This window comes from Nycticebus coucang, chromosome 20 (genome assembly GCF_027406575.1).
Source record: "Nycticebus coucang isolate mNycCou1 chromosome 20, mNycCou1.pri, whole genome shotgun sequence".
In the NCBI taxonomy this organism is placed as follows: domain Eukaryota; kingdom Metazoa; phylum Chordata; class Mammalia; order Primates; family Lorisidae; genus Nycticebus; species Nycticebus coucang.
Window position 1 is genome coordinate 30,922,236 of NC_069799.1, and position 16,724 is coordinate 30,938,959.

Consider the following 16,724-nt stretch of genomic DNA (forward strand, 5'->3'; position numbering starts at 1 on the left):
ACAGAAAGGCTTGAGTACTGGTTAAAAAAATTTTTACATTGGGCAGTGCCTGTGACTCAGAGAATAGAGTGCTGTCCCGGTATACCAAGGATGGCAGGTTCAAACCCAACCCCGGCCAAACTGCAACAAAAAATAACCAGGTGTTGTGGCAGGTGCCTGTAGTCTTAGCTACTTGAGATGCTGAGTCCATAGCACTATAACCAAGAGAAAATAATAATGAATTAAATAAAATAAAAATAAAGAATTTTTCACATTGTTGACATTTGTAGGATTTCTCTTAAGAATGAATACTGTGATATACAGAAAGGTGTGAATACTGGTTAAAGGCTTTTCCACATTTTGACATTTGTAGGGTTTCCCTCCATTATAAATTCTCTTATGGTTAGAGTATTTTAAGCTCCAGGTAAGACACTTGCATAATTTTTACATTGGTAGAGTTCTCCAGTATTGGTAGAGTTCTCCAGCCCCTTGTGATTAGACAGGCTTGAGCAAGATGTAAAGATTTCCCAATTCTCTTTACATTTGTACTCCTTTTCCATAAAATGAATTATCTCATGTTTTCCAATGTGAGAGCATAAATTTAAGGCCTTCCCATATTTTCTACACACAAACGTTTTATCTATGGTATATATCATCTTATGTCTATTAGATTTGATAATTTTCTGATCACATTCAAATATTTACTGCATTGGGACATTTTGTCATGGGTAGATGTTAAACATTGAAGGAGCTAAGAAAATTTCACTGCAAAATATGATTCCTAGGTCTAAAAATTATTTTGAATTAAAGGCTATTTGTTATCAGGGCATTTTAAAGGAAGACTTTCCTCTATCTTAAAAGGCTGCTAGACTCTTTATCACATGCTAATAGACCTGTGATAAGGTTATTTGAAGCACGATACCTGTCTCTCTCTTTTCCCCCTACATCTATCTATCCCCCCAGCACCACTAGCTACACCAATACTTTCCAGTTTCTCTCCGCCCCTTCCTTCTAAAAGACATTTTTAAAAGCCACTGACAGGCGGTGCCTGTGGCTCAATGCATAGGGTGCTGACCCCATATACCAAGGGTGGCAGGTTCAAACCTGGCCCCAGCCAAACTGCAACAAAAAAGTAGGCAGGCGTTGTGGCAGGTGCCTGTAGTCCCAGCTACTTGGGAGGCTGAGGCAAGAGAATCAACCTAAGCCCAGGAGTTGGAGATACTTTGGGAAATCATTCTTTCGGTTCACTCCATGCACATGGTATTTGGAAATAAATCTTTCTCTAATTAATCTACCATAACTATGAATTGATATTTTCAGTGAACCAACCTAAGGGGAACAGGCAAGTTTCCCTGAGACTCCAACACATTCATCAAGTCCACTAAATCATACTTTCTGCTCTTTATGTTGCAGGAAGATGAGGCCCAATGGAGAGAAAGAGCACCCAAGCACCATGTTTTATAGTACCTAGCAAAAAGACCCCTAAAGGCCCCTTACTGTCTCAGCCTGAGTCTCTGCACGTCTCAACCCACCCCCATGTGGGTTAATTCTGAGAACAGTTTTTAGGACAAGGAAGGTCCCTGAGTTCCCCAAAACTCCAAGCAACAGGTAAAACAATGGTAGAACTTACCACAAACCCCTAGCAAAGGCTAAACAATGGTGGAAAGCTTACTCAAGCAAAATTTCCCAAGTCAAGTTTGTCCGCAAGCCAGCTGCCACGATGTAACCTCCTGAGCCATCCAGCCCCCTGACTATAACTTTGCCCCAAGCTACCCCCTGAGCTAACCAACAGCCACATTCTGCATCTGTTTTTGCTTGGCTTGCCACGTAGCACCAAAAGAGTATAAAAATCACCCTGCTCCTTTCTTCAGGACCATATGCCCTTCAGGGCAGCAGCCCATCTGCACAGGTGTAATAGATCACCATCTGATTTATACCTGAAGTGGCATTCTAGTTTTTCTTCCATGTGGCAAATGAGTTACAACATTTCTGGAGGCCCCAGCAAGATTGAAGTGGGGTCCGAGTTTTTCCTTCAGGTGGCAAATGAGTACAACATTTCTGGAGGCCCCAGCGAGATTGCTACCCCCAGATGCCAACCTAGACCTGCTGCCACCTGACAGCTAAAGGGGAAGCCCTCAGAGAGACATTCCTCAGCCCCTGGAGTCCTCAGACATGTGGAGTCAGGGCATAGGTTTCCAAAACTTCTGAAACTGGTGATAAAGCAACAGCACCCAGGTGAGTTTTCTTTGATCTCTAGAGAATTTTGGGGGGGAAATCAGACCAGTTGGATGCAACTACACAGTCAGTTCCCCAGGCAGGGGGAGATGTCTCACCACGCCAGGTCAGGTCTCATACAGGGCTCACGGCAGTGAGTCCAGGTCTCATGCAATGTTCACCGGGGTCACAGGGGTGAGTCTGGTCTGTCTCAAGTCTTCTCCATATCAGTAGGATTGTGTAAAACTTGTCAGTCTTTTTCATGCCAAGGCTGTTAGTTTCTCTTGTCTGGACTCTCAGAGTATGGGTCTGTTGGTCTCTTCTCTTCTTAGGACTCAAAGAGGGTGGGTGTTCGGTTTGTTTAGCTGGGGTGTGTGAGTAGTTTGTCAAATTTGTGTCAGTGCTGGTGTGTGTGACTTGTTTGTCAAATTTGTGTTTGCTGTTTCCAATGGTTTGCCAGAATTCCTTTCGAAAAATTGGTCAATTCGGGGGGGCGCCTGTGGCTCAATCGGTAAGGCGCCGGCCCCATATACCGAGGGTGGCAGGTTCAAACTCGGCCCCAGCTGAACTGCAACCAAAAAATAACCAGGCGTTGTGTTGGGTGCCTGTAGTCCCAGCTACTCAGGAGGCTGAGGCAAAAGAGTCACGTAAGCCCAGGAGTTGGAGGTTACTGTAAGCTGTGATGCCACAGCACTTTACCGAGGGCCATAAAGTGAGACTGTCTCTACAAAAAAAAAAAAGAAAGAAAGAAAGAAAAATTGGTCAATTTCAAGTTTGGGTGTCAACATCTGTGTTTTCTTGTCTGTCAACATCTCAACGTACAATTTTTTTATCCCCTATGTCTCCTACTGCCTTATAACCTACTTGCGGTTGAGACTCTCTCTTTCTGGCAATTAAAGAGTTCATATATGGTTTAGTAAAATTGTCCCTCCCTTTGACTGCTAAAAGCTATGGTTGCTATGTTACAAATAGCGTTGAGATAAGGTGCTGGCATTCAGCAGAAAACCCAAGGTTAATTACTCATTGGAACTAAAGAAAAAAAAACAGTCCTCTTTACCTTTTAAAACTGCAGCTACTTGGCATTACTCTGTTTGTTTCTTATTCTGCTGATCCTCAGACAACCTCCAGGAGGGGGGGCAGGCTAACCCCAACCAGGGGACCAGCTGACGATCACTCCTAAATTTACCTGTAAGTCTACCTCCAGAGGTAAGCCATTTTAACTAGTGTCTGCAAACATTAATATAATTATTCATGGTATTTTATTGTGCTTATTTGTTGTGAATTGTTAGAAAAATATGCAACTGTTTGTGAAATTCAATTGTTGTAATTTGTATAGAGCTCTGAGGGAAGGCCAAAGAGATAGGGTCCTCAGGTTGCCAGGCTATTGACCTGTCAGAAGCTTTTGGAGGCATGAGAAGCCTCAGCCCTACTGGCCAGTTGAGGGCTCCCAGAAAGCAGACATCCAATCAACCCCCGGAGTGTTAGATCACCCACAGGCCTGTTAAAAATATGAGAAGGTGGACGGCGCCTGTGGCTCAGTGAGTAGGGCACTGGCTCCATATGCCGAGGTGGTGGGTTCAAACCCAGCCCCGGCCAAACTGCAACAACAACAAAAAAAAAATATCCGGGCGTTGTGGCGGGCACCTGTAGTCCCAGCTGCTTGGGAGGCTGAGGCAAGAGAATCGCGTAAGCCCAAGTGTTAGAGGTTGCTGTGAGCTATGTGATGCCATGGCACTCTACCTGAGGGCGGTACAGTGAGACTCTGTCTCTACAAAAAAAAAAAATAATAAATTATATATATATATATATATGAGAAGGTGTTCTGTTTCTGGTTTTGAGAATATGAGAGTGTGATAGTAAATGTAAATTAAGAGAAAAAGAAAACAAGTATAAAAGAGTTTTAAAAAGATTCCCTAGGGCGGCGCCTGTGGCTCAGTCCGTAAGGCGCCGGCCCCATATACTAGGGTGGCGGGTTCGTACCCAGCTCCAGCTGAACTGCAACCAAAAAAAATAACTAGGTATTGTGGCAGGCGCCTGTAGTCCCAGCTACTTGGGAGGCTGAGGCAAGACAATCACTTAAGCCCAGGAGTTGGAGGTTGTTGTGAGCTGTGTGATGCCATGGCACTCTACCGAGGGCCATAAAGTGAGACTCTGTCTCTACAAAAAAAAAATAATAATAAATAAATAAATAAATAAAAAGATTCCCTAGAACTCAGCATTCTATGCTTTGAGACACCGGACTTCTAGCTCTTGTCAGAAATTAGAGGTTTCTTCCTCTATATTGTTAGTATAAATATCTGTCTGTTTTAATCCACTGTTTTCCTGCAACATTTTGGTTCCCTTATGAGTGTTCCCCAGCACCCTGACTGACACCATTCCCTAAGAGCCCTCCTGTACTAATTACAGGGTGACAGCAAGGTCCCACGGTGATCCTCTGTGACAGCAGCCCACCAAAAGAGGAATGAACATGCAGGGGAATAGCAGGCACTGACAATGAACCTACTTTTGTCACCTCCATCTCTAAAGTAAAAGGTAAAATACAACCCCCTGTGTATTCCTCAACTTCATTGCCTCTAGGAAAATGAAATTTAACTACCCTTCCCAACTGTTCACATAGAATCTTAAGGTTAAGCTAAACACCTAACTCCTCTAACATTACAGAACTTTAGAGAAACTTCGTATCTTATGTCATAAATTTGTTTTGAAACAAAATAGTTGTATAGAAATGTGAAAGGCAAGACAAAGGTTAAAAGTGTCTAAAATATGAGCCAACTGTCTGTGCAGGTTAAATAAAACTTGTGAAGACATTTACATGTAATCCAGTGCAGTTGTAATCTTGTTTGAACAAATGTTTTAAACCTCTGATATTTGACAAAACTTCCAAAATTTAGAACTCGGCAACTGTGGCACTGTGGTTGTAGCGCTGGATACATTCACCAAGGCTGGCAAATTCAAACTTGGTCCAGGCCAACTAAACCAAAAAAAAACACAACTCTAAATTTGGTCTTCTTAGAAAAATATATAAGAAACATTGTCAAATATGAAATGGTGATTGTGTATGGATTATAGTTGTATATATATGTCCCAATATTGTAAAGCATTGGTCTGTCCTAACGTATAAGACATTGGTTTGTCCTAACACAAATTACCAGTAATAATTTGAATTCATCTAAAAAAGACTGAGTCTCAAGTTTATCCCTAAAAGGAAAAAGAAATATTTTTCCTACTGTCTTTAGAATTTTTGTTCAAAAGTTTGGGTGGGGCCTGTGGCTCAAAGGGGTAGGGCACCAGCCCCATATGCCAGAGGTGGCGGGTTCAAGCCCAGCCCCGGACAAAAAAAAAAAACTGCAAAAAAAAAAAAAACGAAAGTTAACATATCTATGAGTATTGCTGAGCTAACTTCAAACAGAACAGAAATTACTTATGTGGAAATGGGCTAGTTTGTTATAGCTTTTTGTTTGAAATATTATTGATTCTTTCTATGCTTTGTTTTCCAGAAGTCAAGAAAATAATTTTCTGTCTTTTGAGCTATTTACAACTTTTCAAGTATATACTTATGAGCAGAGTTCAAAACATGTACTTTTTTCTCTCTCCTTGATTTCTCCAAAATTTAAAAGCCATTTGTCAGTATTCTTGATTCCTGACAATACAGTTATTTGCGTAAGTTCAATAAGAATCTGTTTTGTTCTATAGCATAATGAAGGCACTGGTTAACTTACCAAGGCTTTGGCTGCAATAGCATTTCCAGAGGTATCCAGACTGCATTAAGGAATTAAGGTTGACTTTCAAAAGCCAAAAAAAAAAAAAAAAAAAAAGCCCTTTGGAAAACTAACCACATACCCGGCAGTAACATTTCCTGATCTGTGATAAGTAACAAAGGTCACTTGCTGACGGGTCCTCTGGGAATTAAAATGTGCTTGGGGACCTCAAGAGAAGAGGAATTTACCCAATGCATACCCGTATCTAATGGCACAGAGGAAACCTGGGTTCGTGAAAGGCTTTCTAGAAAGTCCAGTCTGAGATTCCTTATAAAAGGTTCCAAGAAAAGCCAATTTTTTTTTTTTGTAGTATTTAGCCAGGGCTGGGTTTGAACCCACCACCTCCAGCATATGAAGCTGGTGCTCTACTCCTTTGAGCCACAGGCACCACCCAAGAAAAGCCAATTTTAAAGGAAACAAGAGCCTAGACGGCTAATAATTATTCTTACTGCAATCTATGCAAATAATCAGACCCAGTACACTGAAGGTACCGTTTATTTTGGCAACTAGGTTCATTTTGCTATATTTTGTTGTTAGTAAAGAGAAAATAAATAGTTCAAAGAGAAAAGGCTGTAACCCACCTGTATTAAATCCCAGCCTTGTCTGTACTGTCAACTCATAAAATGAGACATAACTGTTTTACTAAACTAATCTGTTAAATAGAGCTAAAAGACTGGTCAAACAGTATACAATTATATACAGTAATTATTGTGCCTAATGTGCATACTCTGCTGAGTTTGCTGCCAGCAGAAGCCAAGCGACCCACTTGCCCGGACTTAAAAGATGATATCTAGAGATATCATGTCCACATGCCCTGCTCTAGCCACATATTGAGAGCTGGCTGGTCAACACATGGCTGAAGCTGGAGGAAACTCATCGAGGAACTTGTCTTAATTGGATTTTTGGACTTCAGCAAAAAGGGCAAAAATGTCACAGGGGAAAGTAAAAACTCATATGTATATTAGCTCACCACCATGGTACTATTAAGGCCTGAGTAGAGAACCCAAGAAGAGCCACAGTCCCTAAGACCTAAGTGCTAAAATATCAGCACCTCTCTCACTTACACTCATCTGCTCTTTCCCAGTCTTTTCTTAAGTTTAAATTCTCAGGGCCATAGTTTTAATATATTATAAGGTTTATCTCTGGGAATAAAATATTTATGCCCAGTTCTTAAGAACAGTCTTGGAAAGAATTGAGAGAGGATACCCGAGAAGGTTGAGTCTAGGAGAACAGGTCTTCTCAAGGAGACCACAAAGATACATCTGCAGGGTCCTCTCAATGGTGACTCAGCTCTTGGGAATTTGTGGACTTAACTTCCTGGAACTTGAAAATTTGCATTTCTGTGAAATCCTGCAGTTCTGCGGGGGCTGGAATAGCATCTCCCACTTGATTCAAACTGGCCAATGAGAAGGGTACATGTGGGGTAGAACTTTTTCATTGTCAATAAAAAGGGAAAGACCAGGCCATTTGGGAGCATGGCCATTTAGAATTCTTCTATGCCGTAAGCTCCTGGCCAGTCAATAAAGCCTTTCCTCTTATAACGTGGTGTTTGGGTGCTTTTTCTCTCCACTGGGCCTCGTCTTCCTGCAACAGAATGATTAGATATAGCTGAAAGAAATTTATAAAATACAAAATTATGCCACTGACTTTTTATCAGTGAAAAATACAAAAATTTTCTGTAAAATTGCAAAGCACATTTAGTAGAGGGCATAATACAGTACATGGGCCCTAATAATTTTTAAGGTACATAAATGTAACAAATATATACTGCATAATGAGGAATTACAAGAAGCAAATAAAGGGGCTGGGAGCAGTGCTTCATGCCAGTATGTATTCTCAGCACTCTGAAAGGCTGAGGTGGCTGGATCACTTGCCCTCATGTGTTTGAGACCAGCCTCAGAGATAGTGAGACCTCATCTCTAACAATAGCCAAGCACAATGTTAAGGGGCATTTCAGGCCAGCACAGTGCCTCACGTTTGTAATCCTAACACTCTGGGAGAATTACATGGGTTGATCATTTGAAAACAGACCTTTGTGGCCAGCCTTGTCACAAACCAGCACAGCAAAGGGGAGCCAACCAGAGTTGAATTCATGGGGAATAAGGAAAATATAGGACAAGAGAAGACACAGAGAAAAAAGATGGGTTTCGGAGGTCTGACTAAGCTGATGGCTCCAGCCAGCACCAAAGCACAAAATCAGCTTCATTTTACAGTATCTGTACAGTGTTCTCCACAGGGAAGTATCATAAACAAAACACATATGTTTGGTTTTACAATATGATCGGAAACTGTAATTGACTTGAATAAGGACAAATCATCTTGTTAATGGTTTCTACTCAACTTCTTTGACATATGACAAGAAGTAAGAAGGGAGAGGTCACAAGGAGCTCTGCACAGTTAACAAAACAAAGGAAGAACTATGTGACTTAGTGGTTTCTACTCAACTTCATTAAAATATGACAACATATAACATTGAAAGATCACAAGGATCTCTGCACAGTTCTTGAAAATTAACTAGACAAAGAAAGAGCTATGTGACTCTGGCAGAGGGAGCATGTAGAAAGGAATATGGTTATTTCAGGAATGGAGGAATAGTTGGGGTTTCATTCCCTAAATGTTCCCCAAGCTGTGGGGGCCCAGATGCCTCACAGCCCACTCTCCACACAGCTTGAGACAGAGACCTCATCTATACCAAAGATTGAAAAATTAGTAGGGCATGTAGCAGACTCCTGTAGTTCCAGCAACCTGGGATTTTGAGGCAAAAGGTTTACTTAAGCCAAGGAGATTGAGGTTGTTGTGAGCTATGACGCCACAGCACTCTATCCAGGGTGATAGTGAGATTCTGTCTCAAAAGAAAAAAAAAGAAAAGAACTACACACAATTCCAAAACAAAATTGAAAGAAAACTTAACCCATTAAATTGTGAAGAAGGCTCAGCACCTGTAGCTCAAGCCGCTAAGGCGCCACCCACATACACCAGAGCTTGCTTGTTGGAATCCTGCCTAGGCCTGCCAAACAACAATGACAACTACAGCCAAAAAAAAAAAAAAAATAGGCAGGACTTGTGGCAGGTTCCTGAAGTCCCAGCTCCTGTAGGGGCAGAGGCAGGAGAATCACTTGAGCCCAGGAGTTGGAGGTTCCTGTGAGCTGTGATGCCATGGCAGTCTACCCAGGGCGACAGCTTAAGACTCTGTCTCCAAAAAAAGAAAATTGTGAAAAAAAAATACTAAATGACTTAAGTAATCTGAATGATAGTCTTTTAGTTTTTGAGACTGAGAGTCTCATTCTGTTGCACCAGGCTAGAGCACTGTAGCGTCACAGCTCACAGCAACCTCAAATTCCTGACCTCAGGAGATCCTTTTGCCCCAGAATCCCACGTGGCTCTGATTAGAGGTGTGCGCCATAACACCTGGCTAATTTTTCTATTTTGTTAGCAGAGACAAGTTCTCACTCTTACTTAGGCTGGTCTGGAATGGCTGAGGTCATGCAATGCACACACCTCCACTTCAAGAGTGCTAGGATTACAGTCATGAGCCACCATGCCTTATTTTAAAAATAAGTAGACATCCATGAGCAGCACAAATTTTGAATCTTTAGCATACACTTAGGGCAATAACATTTTATAAAAACACATAAAAACTATTGATAAAAACTCTGATAAGAAAATATTGGCTTGGCAACTGTGGCTTAAGCAGCCAAGGTACACCTGAGCTGGAGGGCTCGAATCCAGCCTGGGCCCATCAAAAAAACAATGAAGGCTACAAACAAAAACAGAGCCGGGCATTGTGGCAGGTGCCTGTAATCCCAGCTACTTGGGAGGCAGAGACAGGAGAATCACTTGAGCCCAGGAGTTGGAGGTTGCTGTGAGCTGTGACGCCATGGCATTGTATTCAGGGTGACAACTTGAGGCTCTGTCTCAAAAAAAAAAAAGAGAGAAAGAAGGAAAAAAATAGTAAGGGCTTGGTGAGCATAGCACAGTGGTTACAACACCAGCCACATACACTGGGGTGGCAGGTTTGAGTACAGCCTGGGCCAGCTAAACAAAGACAACTGCAACAAAAAGTACCCAGGCATTGTGGCAGGTGTCTGTAGTCCCAGCTACTTGGAAGGCTGAGGCAAGAGAATTGCTTCAGCTCAAGAATTACAGGTTGCTGTTAAAAAAAAAAAGAAAAAATATTTTAAGGATTAGGGTTTAACACTAGAAAAACATCATTTTAATATGATTGTTACATTGGTGCTCTCTTGACACAAAAGAGAAAGGCTGTAATTCAGCTTTCAGAAACAAAGAAAAACCGTGCATTTATAAATAAGGGAAAATATGGATATTGTAACATATGGTGTGAAATTGGTATATGAAATGAACAATTAGAAAGGAATTATATTGTCATTCAGTTAAACAATGATAACAGAAGATGGAAATGCTTCTATTTGCATGCAGCCAACTAAAAAATACAAAACCAACAGATTTTGATAAATGTGGGGTGTATAACAATTATCTAATTTAGCCTTTATAAAGCATATACATTCAAGCATGTAATTTTAGAACTTCTGAAATTCCCTAAAAGTACATGCACAATATAAAATGATATAATATGTCACATTTATAACAAAGTGAAGTCTGGCACAGTGGCTCACACTTGTACTCCTAGCACTTTGGGAGGCTGAGGCAGGGAGAATGCTTGACCTCAGAAGTTTGAGACCAGTCAGAGCAAACTAAAACCCCATCTTTACTAAAAACAGAAAACCTGAAGGGGTGGAGACAAGATGGCTGACTGAAGACAGCTTTCCACAGAGGCTCCCGTCCAGAAGGAGAGTTAAAGGGCAGAAATTTAGCAAGTAACTTGGCAGATTAGAGCTGCGCCAAGAGAGAAGGTTGAAGAATGCACATCAACCTTGCTGAGGAGAGCTACAACAACAAGGGTACAAACAAAAGGTACAAAATTCATCATCAAATGGATGGGAGTCCCCAACCCCACGAGAATGGCTCAGAGTACCCCATAAACAAATAAGCAGAGTTCGAAAGTCCTCGCATTATACACCATGGGAGAGACACTCTAAAATCTGGACCTACTTCCCCTACTAGGGTGCCATGGTTCTCTCGTGCCAGGCATAAAACTGTGTAAAACTGTACATATTCTCTACCTGCAATTCTGAGTTCCCAGCACTTCCCTCCACTCACACTCTGAGGTCTGGAGGCCTGTCCCCCAGGTGTCCAGATTCTTGGGTGATTTCTCAAGGGGTGTGGACAGGGCCTGGGCTGTTGCAGGTCAGTGCTGATTCCACAGCATGGGAGTGAGGAGAGGACTGTCGGCTAAGAGGGAACCATGCCAGAGTGGTAGTGCCCCGATGCGCAGAGCAGCAGCAGTTTTTGGCAACAATAGGGCTCGCCCCTGGATATTTTCAAATCACACCCCCTGTCTCTCTGGGCAACCAGAGGAGGCCGGGCATCTTCTCAGGTGGCAACCATCGGAAGAACAGATATGGCATTTAAACGCAGGCCTCGTGAGTAAAGGGTTTGCCTGAGGTGGTACGGGCCTGGGTGGAGCATGGGGAATAGAAAACATACGCACAGTGCCGGCTGACTTCCAGGGCAGGGCTGACCCAGAGGATTCCTTTACTGAGCCGAAGATGCACCCGGCCCCCAGGGGATCATCAACCTAGACAAAGGAGGACAGGAGGCTAGAACTGACAGCTAACCGTGCTGCGAATACAAACTACAAGGCAGCAGCAAAGACAGGGCCTGAGGCACAGGTTCTGTGAACTCAAAACAGCTTTTCTTCTACAGGGGAATTCAGCAGGGACAGAAACAAATTCCACAAAGATGTTCTGTTCTGTCAGTAACTTTAATCAAGGGCAGGGCTGGAACTGAGTGAACACCCCTAGCCTCCATCAAGTGCCCAAGGTTGTCAGGCCCCACCTCCCCCTGCCTGATAGTGGCAGACAGCAGTGGCCTGGCTGAGGAGACATAGATTTCCTTGTGATTCAGGCAGGTGTAAACCCCTGGAGTATCTGCTCATTGGAGGCAACTGAGTCACAGCCCTGTGGGGTTATCAGTGACTGGGTGTGACAGAGGTGCAAGGTAGGCAAGGAGGAACCAACCTTCCCAGACTAATCTATTTGCTGGGTGGGTCCTCCTAAACTCACGGACCACCCGGAGCAAGTCATATTTGAGTTGCCAGCAGACCCCTACAATCTAGTTGCCAGAGACTTTTAAACTCTTTCACCTGAGACAGGCGCTGACTGAGACAATAGATTTGGACCTTTTGTACTGAGCCAATCACCCGAGGACTATCCCAGGTGTGCCCTGGGTGTGTGGTTGTAGTAAGGTTTGATTTTCCTTTTCCAATTGTTGCCTGTGGGGGGTGGGGTGACTTAATTGGTGGTATTCCCCACAGCTGAGACTTCAACCCAGCGTAACTGTTTCACTAGGATCAGAAAGAGACCAGCTGAAAACTACACAGAGCCACTTAGTCCCACCACACCAAACAGGGCCCCAGTTTCTCAGGCCGTACCACTGTACAGGTTCTTGGCAAAGCTTCAGGGGAAAAGTCAAATGGTGTAAAATAACCATGGGGAGGAATCAGCAGAAAAACTCTGGTAACATGAATAACCAGAGTAGATCAACCACCCTAAAGAAAGATATGACAGATGTAACTGAATATCCCATTCATAAACAGACGGCCAAGATATCAAAAATCAAATTCAGAATTTGGATTGTAAACAAAATTAATAGAGTGGAGGAAAATTTGAAATTAGAAATTCGAGGAGCAATTCAACAGTTGGAATTACAAATTCGAGGAGAAATTCAAAAGTTGTCACAAGAATTCAACGAATTGAAAGACAAAACCACCAAAGATTTTGACACATTGGAACAAGAATTTGCGGTCCTCAAAGATATGAAAAATGCAATAGAATCCCTCAGTAACACAGTGGAGCAAGCAGAAGAAAGGATTTGACATTCAAGACAAAGCCTTTGAACACTCCCACACATTCAAAGAAGAAGTGAAATGGGTAGCAAAAATGGATCATTCTCTCAGAGAATGGGATAATTTGAAGAAGGCTAATATCCACCTCATTAAAATCCCAGAAAGTGATGAAATGTCTTCGCACAGCGCAGAGGCTCTTCTCCATGAAATTGTGAAAGACAATTTTCCAGACATGCTAAGAGATTCTGAAATTCGGATAGCAGACAGTTTCAGAACCGCAGCATGACTCAGCCAGAATAAGACATCCCCCAGGTACATCATAATTAACTTCACTAAAGTTAATATGAAGAAGAAGATTCTGAAAGCAGCCAGACGTAAGAAAACCATAACCTACAAAGTGAAGAATATCAAAATGACTGCAGATCTCTCTGCTAAAACTTTTCAAGCCAGAAGAGGGTGGCCATCGACTTTTAATCTCCTAAAACAAAATAACTTTCAACCTTAGATCCAATATCCAGCTAAAGTGAGCTTCACTTATGATGCAGAAATTAAATACTTTAATGACACTCACATGTTGAAGAAATTTGCCATAACCAAACCAGCTCTTCGGGATATTCTCAGACCTATCCTCCATAATGACCAGCTCAATCCTCTACCACAAAAGTAAACTCACTCAGAAACTTTTGATCAAATTCCAACTTCCACAGTGGCGAAAGTATTAAAAATGTCCACTGGACTTTTGAAAAACGCGATATCCAAAATTTTACCAAACTTATCAATATTGTCCTTTAATGTGAACGGCTTAAACTGTCCTCTAAAGAGACACAGGTTGGCTGACTGGATACAAAAACTCAGGTAAGATATTTGCTGCATACAAGCATCACATCTTACCTTAAAGGATAAATATAGACTCAGGGTGAAAGGATGGTCGTCCATATTTCAGGCAAGTGGTAATCAGAAAAAAGCAGGTGTTGCAATTCTATTTGCAGATACAATAGGCTTTAAACCAACAAAAGGAAGGGTAAGAATGGCCACTTCATATTTTTTAAGGGTAATACTCAATATGATGAGATTTCAATTATTAATATTAATGCACCCAACTAGAATGCACCTCAATTTATAAGAGAAACTCTAAAAGATATGAGCAATTTGATTTCCTCCAGCTCCAAAATAGTCAGAGATTTTAACACTCCTTTGATAGTTTTAGATAGATCCTCCAATAAGAAGCTGAGCAAAGAAATTTTAGATTTAAACCTAACCATGCAACATTTGGATTTAGCAGACATCTACAGAACATTTCATCCCAAAACTAAATACACATATTTCTCAACAGTCCACAGAACACACTCCAAAATCAATCACATCTTAGGTCACAAGTCTAACCTCAGTAAATTTAAAGGAATAGAAATTATTCCTTGCATCTTCTCGGACCATGATGGAATAAAAATTGAACTCAGTGACAACGGGAATCTGCATACTCATAGAAAAACATGGAAGTTAAATAACCTTATGCTGAATGATAGCTTGGTCATAGATGAGATTAAGAAGGAAATTGACAAATTTTTGGAACAAAGTGGCAATAAAGACATGAATTACCAGAACCTCTGGGATACCACAAAGGCAGTCCTAAGAGGGAAATGTATAGCACTGCAAACCTTCCTCAAAAGAACGGAAAGAGAGGCAGTTAACAACATAATGGGACATCTAAAGCACCTGGAAAAGGAAGACCATTCCAACCCCAAACCCAGTAGAAGAAAAGAAATAACCAAAATTAGAGCAAAATTAAATGAAATTGAAAACAAAAAAATTACACAACGGATCTATCAATCAAAAAGTCGGTTTTTTAAAAAGGTCAATAAAATAGATAAAACTTTGGCTAACCTAACCAGGAAAAAAAGAGTAAAATATCTAATTTCATCATCAGACATAATAACAACAGATTCCTCAGAAATTCAAAAAATCTGGCTCAGCACCTGTGGCTCAAGTGGCTAAGGCGCCAGGCACATACACTCGAGCTGGCAGGTTTGAATCCAGGCTGGGCCCTCCAAACAACAACGACAGCTGCAACCAAAAAATAGCCGGGTGTTGTGGTGGGCGCCTTTGGTCCCACCGACTTGGCAGGTGGAGGCAGGACAATCGCTTGAGCCCAGGATTTGGATGTTGCTTTTAGCTGTGGTGTCACAGCACTCTTACGCAGGGTGATAGCTTGAGGCTCTGTCTCAAGAAAAAAAAAAAGAAATTAAAAAAATCCTGGGTGTCGCCTGTGGCTCTGTTGGTAAGGCACTGGTCCCATATATCGAGGGTGGCAAGTTCAAACCCGGCCCCAGCCAAACTGCAACCAAAAAATAGCCGGCATTGTGGCGGGTGCCTGTAGTCCCAGCTACTTGGGAGGCTGAGGCAAGAGAATCGCTTAAGCCCAGGAGTTGGAGGTTGCTGTGAGCTGTGTGAGGCCACGGCACTCTACCGAGGGCCATAAAGTGAGACTCTGTCTCTACAAAAAAAAAAAAAAGAAAGAAAGAAATTCAAAAAATCCTTAATGAATATTACAAGAAAGTTTATTTTCACAAGTATGAAAATCTGAAGGAAAGTGACAAATACTTGAAAGCACATCACCTTCCAAGACTTAGCCAGAATCAACTGGAAATGTTGAACAGGCCTATATCAAGTTCTGAAATAGCATCAACCATACAAAATCTCCCTCAAAAGAAAAGCCTGGGACCAGATGGCTTCATGTCAGAATTCTACCAAACCATTAAAAAAGAACTAGTACCTATATTACTCAACCTCTTCCAAAATATAGAAAAAGAAGGAAGACTTCCTAACATGTTCTATGAAGCAAACATCACCCTGATCCCCAAACCAGGAAAAGACACAACAAGAAAAGAAAATTATAGACCAATATCACTAATGAATATAGATGAAAAATATTCGACAAGATCCTAACAAAAAGAATCCAGCAACACATCAAACAAATTATACATCATGACCAAGTCAGTTTTATCCCAGGCTCTCAAGGCTGGTTCAATATATGTAAATCTATAAATGTAATTCAGCACATAAACAAATTAAAAAACAAAGACCATATGATTCTCTCAATTGTTGCACAAAAAGCTTTTGATAATATCCAGCATCCTTTCGTGATCAGAACACTTAAGAAAATTGGTATAGAAGCGACATTTCTTAAAAGCTGTGTCACATTTCTGACATTTGCATGGTTTCTCTCCAGAATGAACTCTTTGATGTACAGAAAGTGTTGAGTACGGGTTAAAGGCACTGCCACATTCTTGACATTTGTAGGGTTTCTCTCCGGAATGAATTCTTTGATGTACAGTAAGCATGCTTAAATGCTCTGCCACATTTTTGACATTTGTAGGGTTTCTCACCAGAATGAATTCTTTGATGCTTAGTAAGAGCTGAGCTACAGATGTTAACTCTAAACTGTAGGCCAATGAAGGAGTAATGAAAGGAATGACCATATGCCCAACCTGTTTTGTATCAGATTTAAAGATTTTACTTTTTACCTCTCACTTCAGTTAAAACAAGCAGAACTTAAGACCTGGACTCATAACACTCGAGTCATACCCCAGCAGAACCTGACATGCCCTACTTCACATCTGGATGTTGAAAACAGGTTGGTGGCAAAGAAATGTATATAAGAAACATTCTTCTCCTCGTAACACTTTTGTCTATAAGTTAGGGACAGGGACAGACATTATGCCTTTTCAATGAGACAAAAAAGTTTGGATTCACTTTGCTAAAAATGCTACCAATGTGCCTCATTTTTGTCTGGCAGAAGGATCTCCTATAAATCAGGTGTATACATCTTGTTTAATAAGAATTTGTACTCC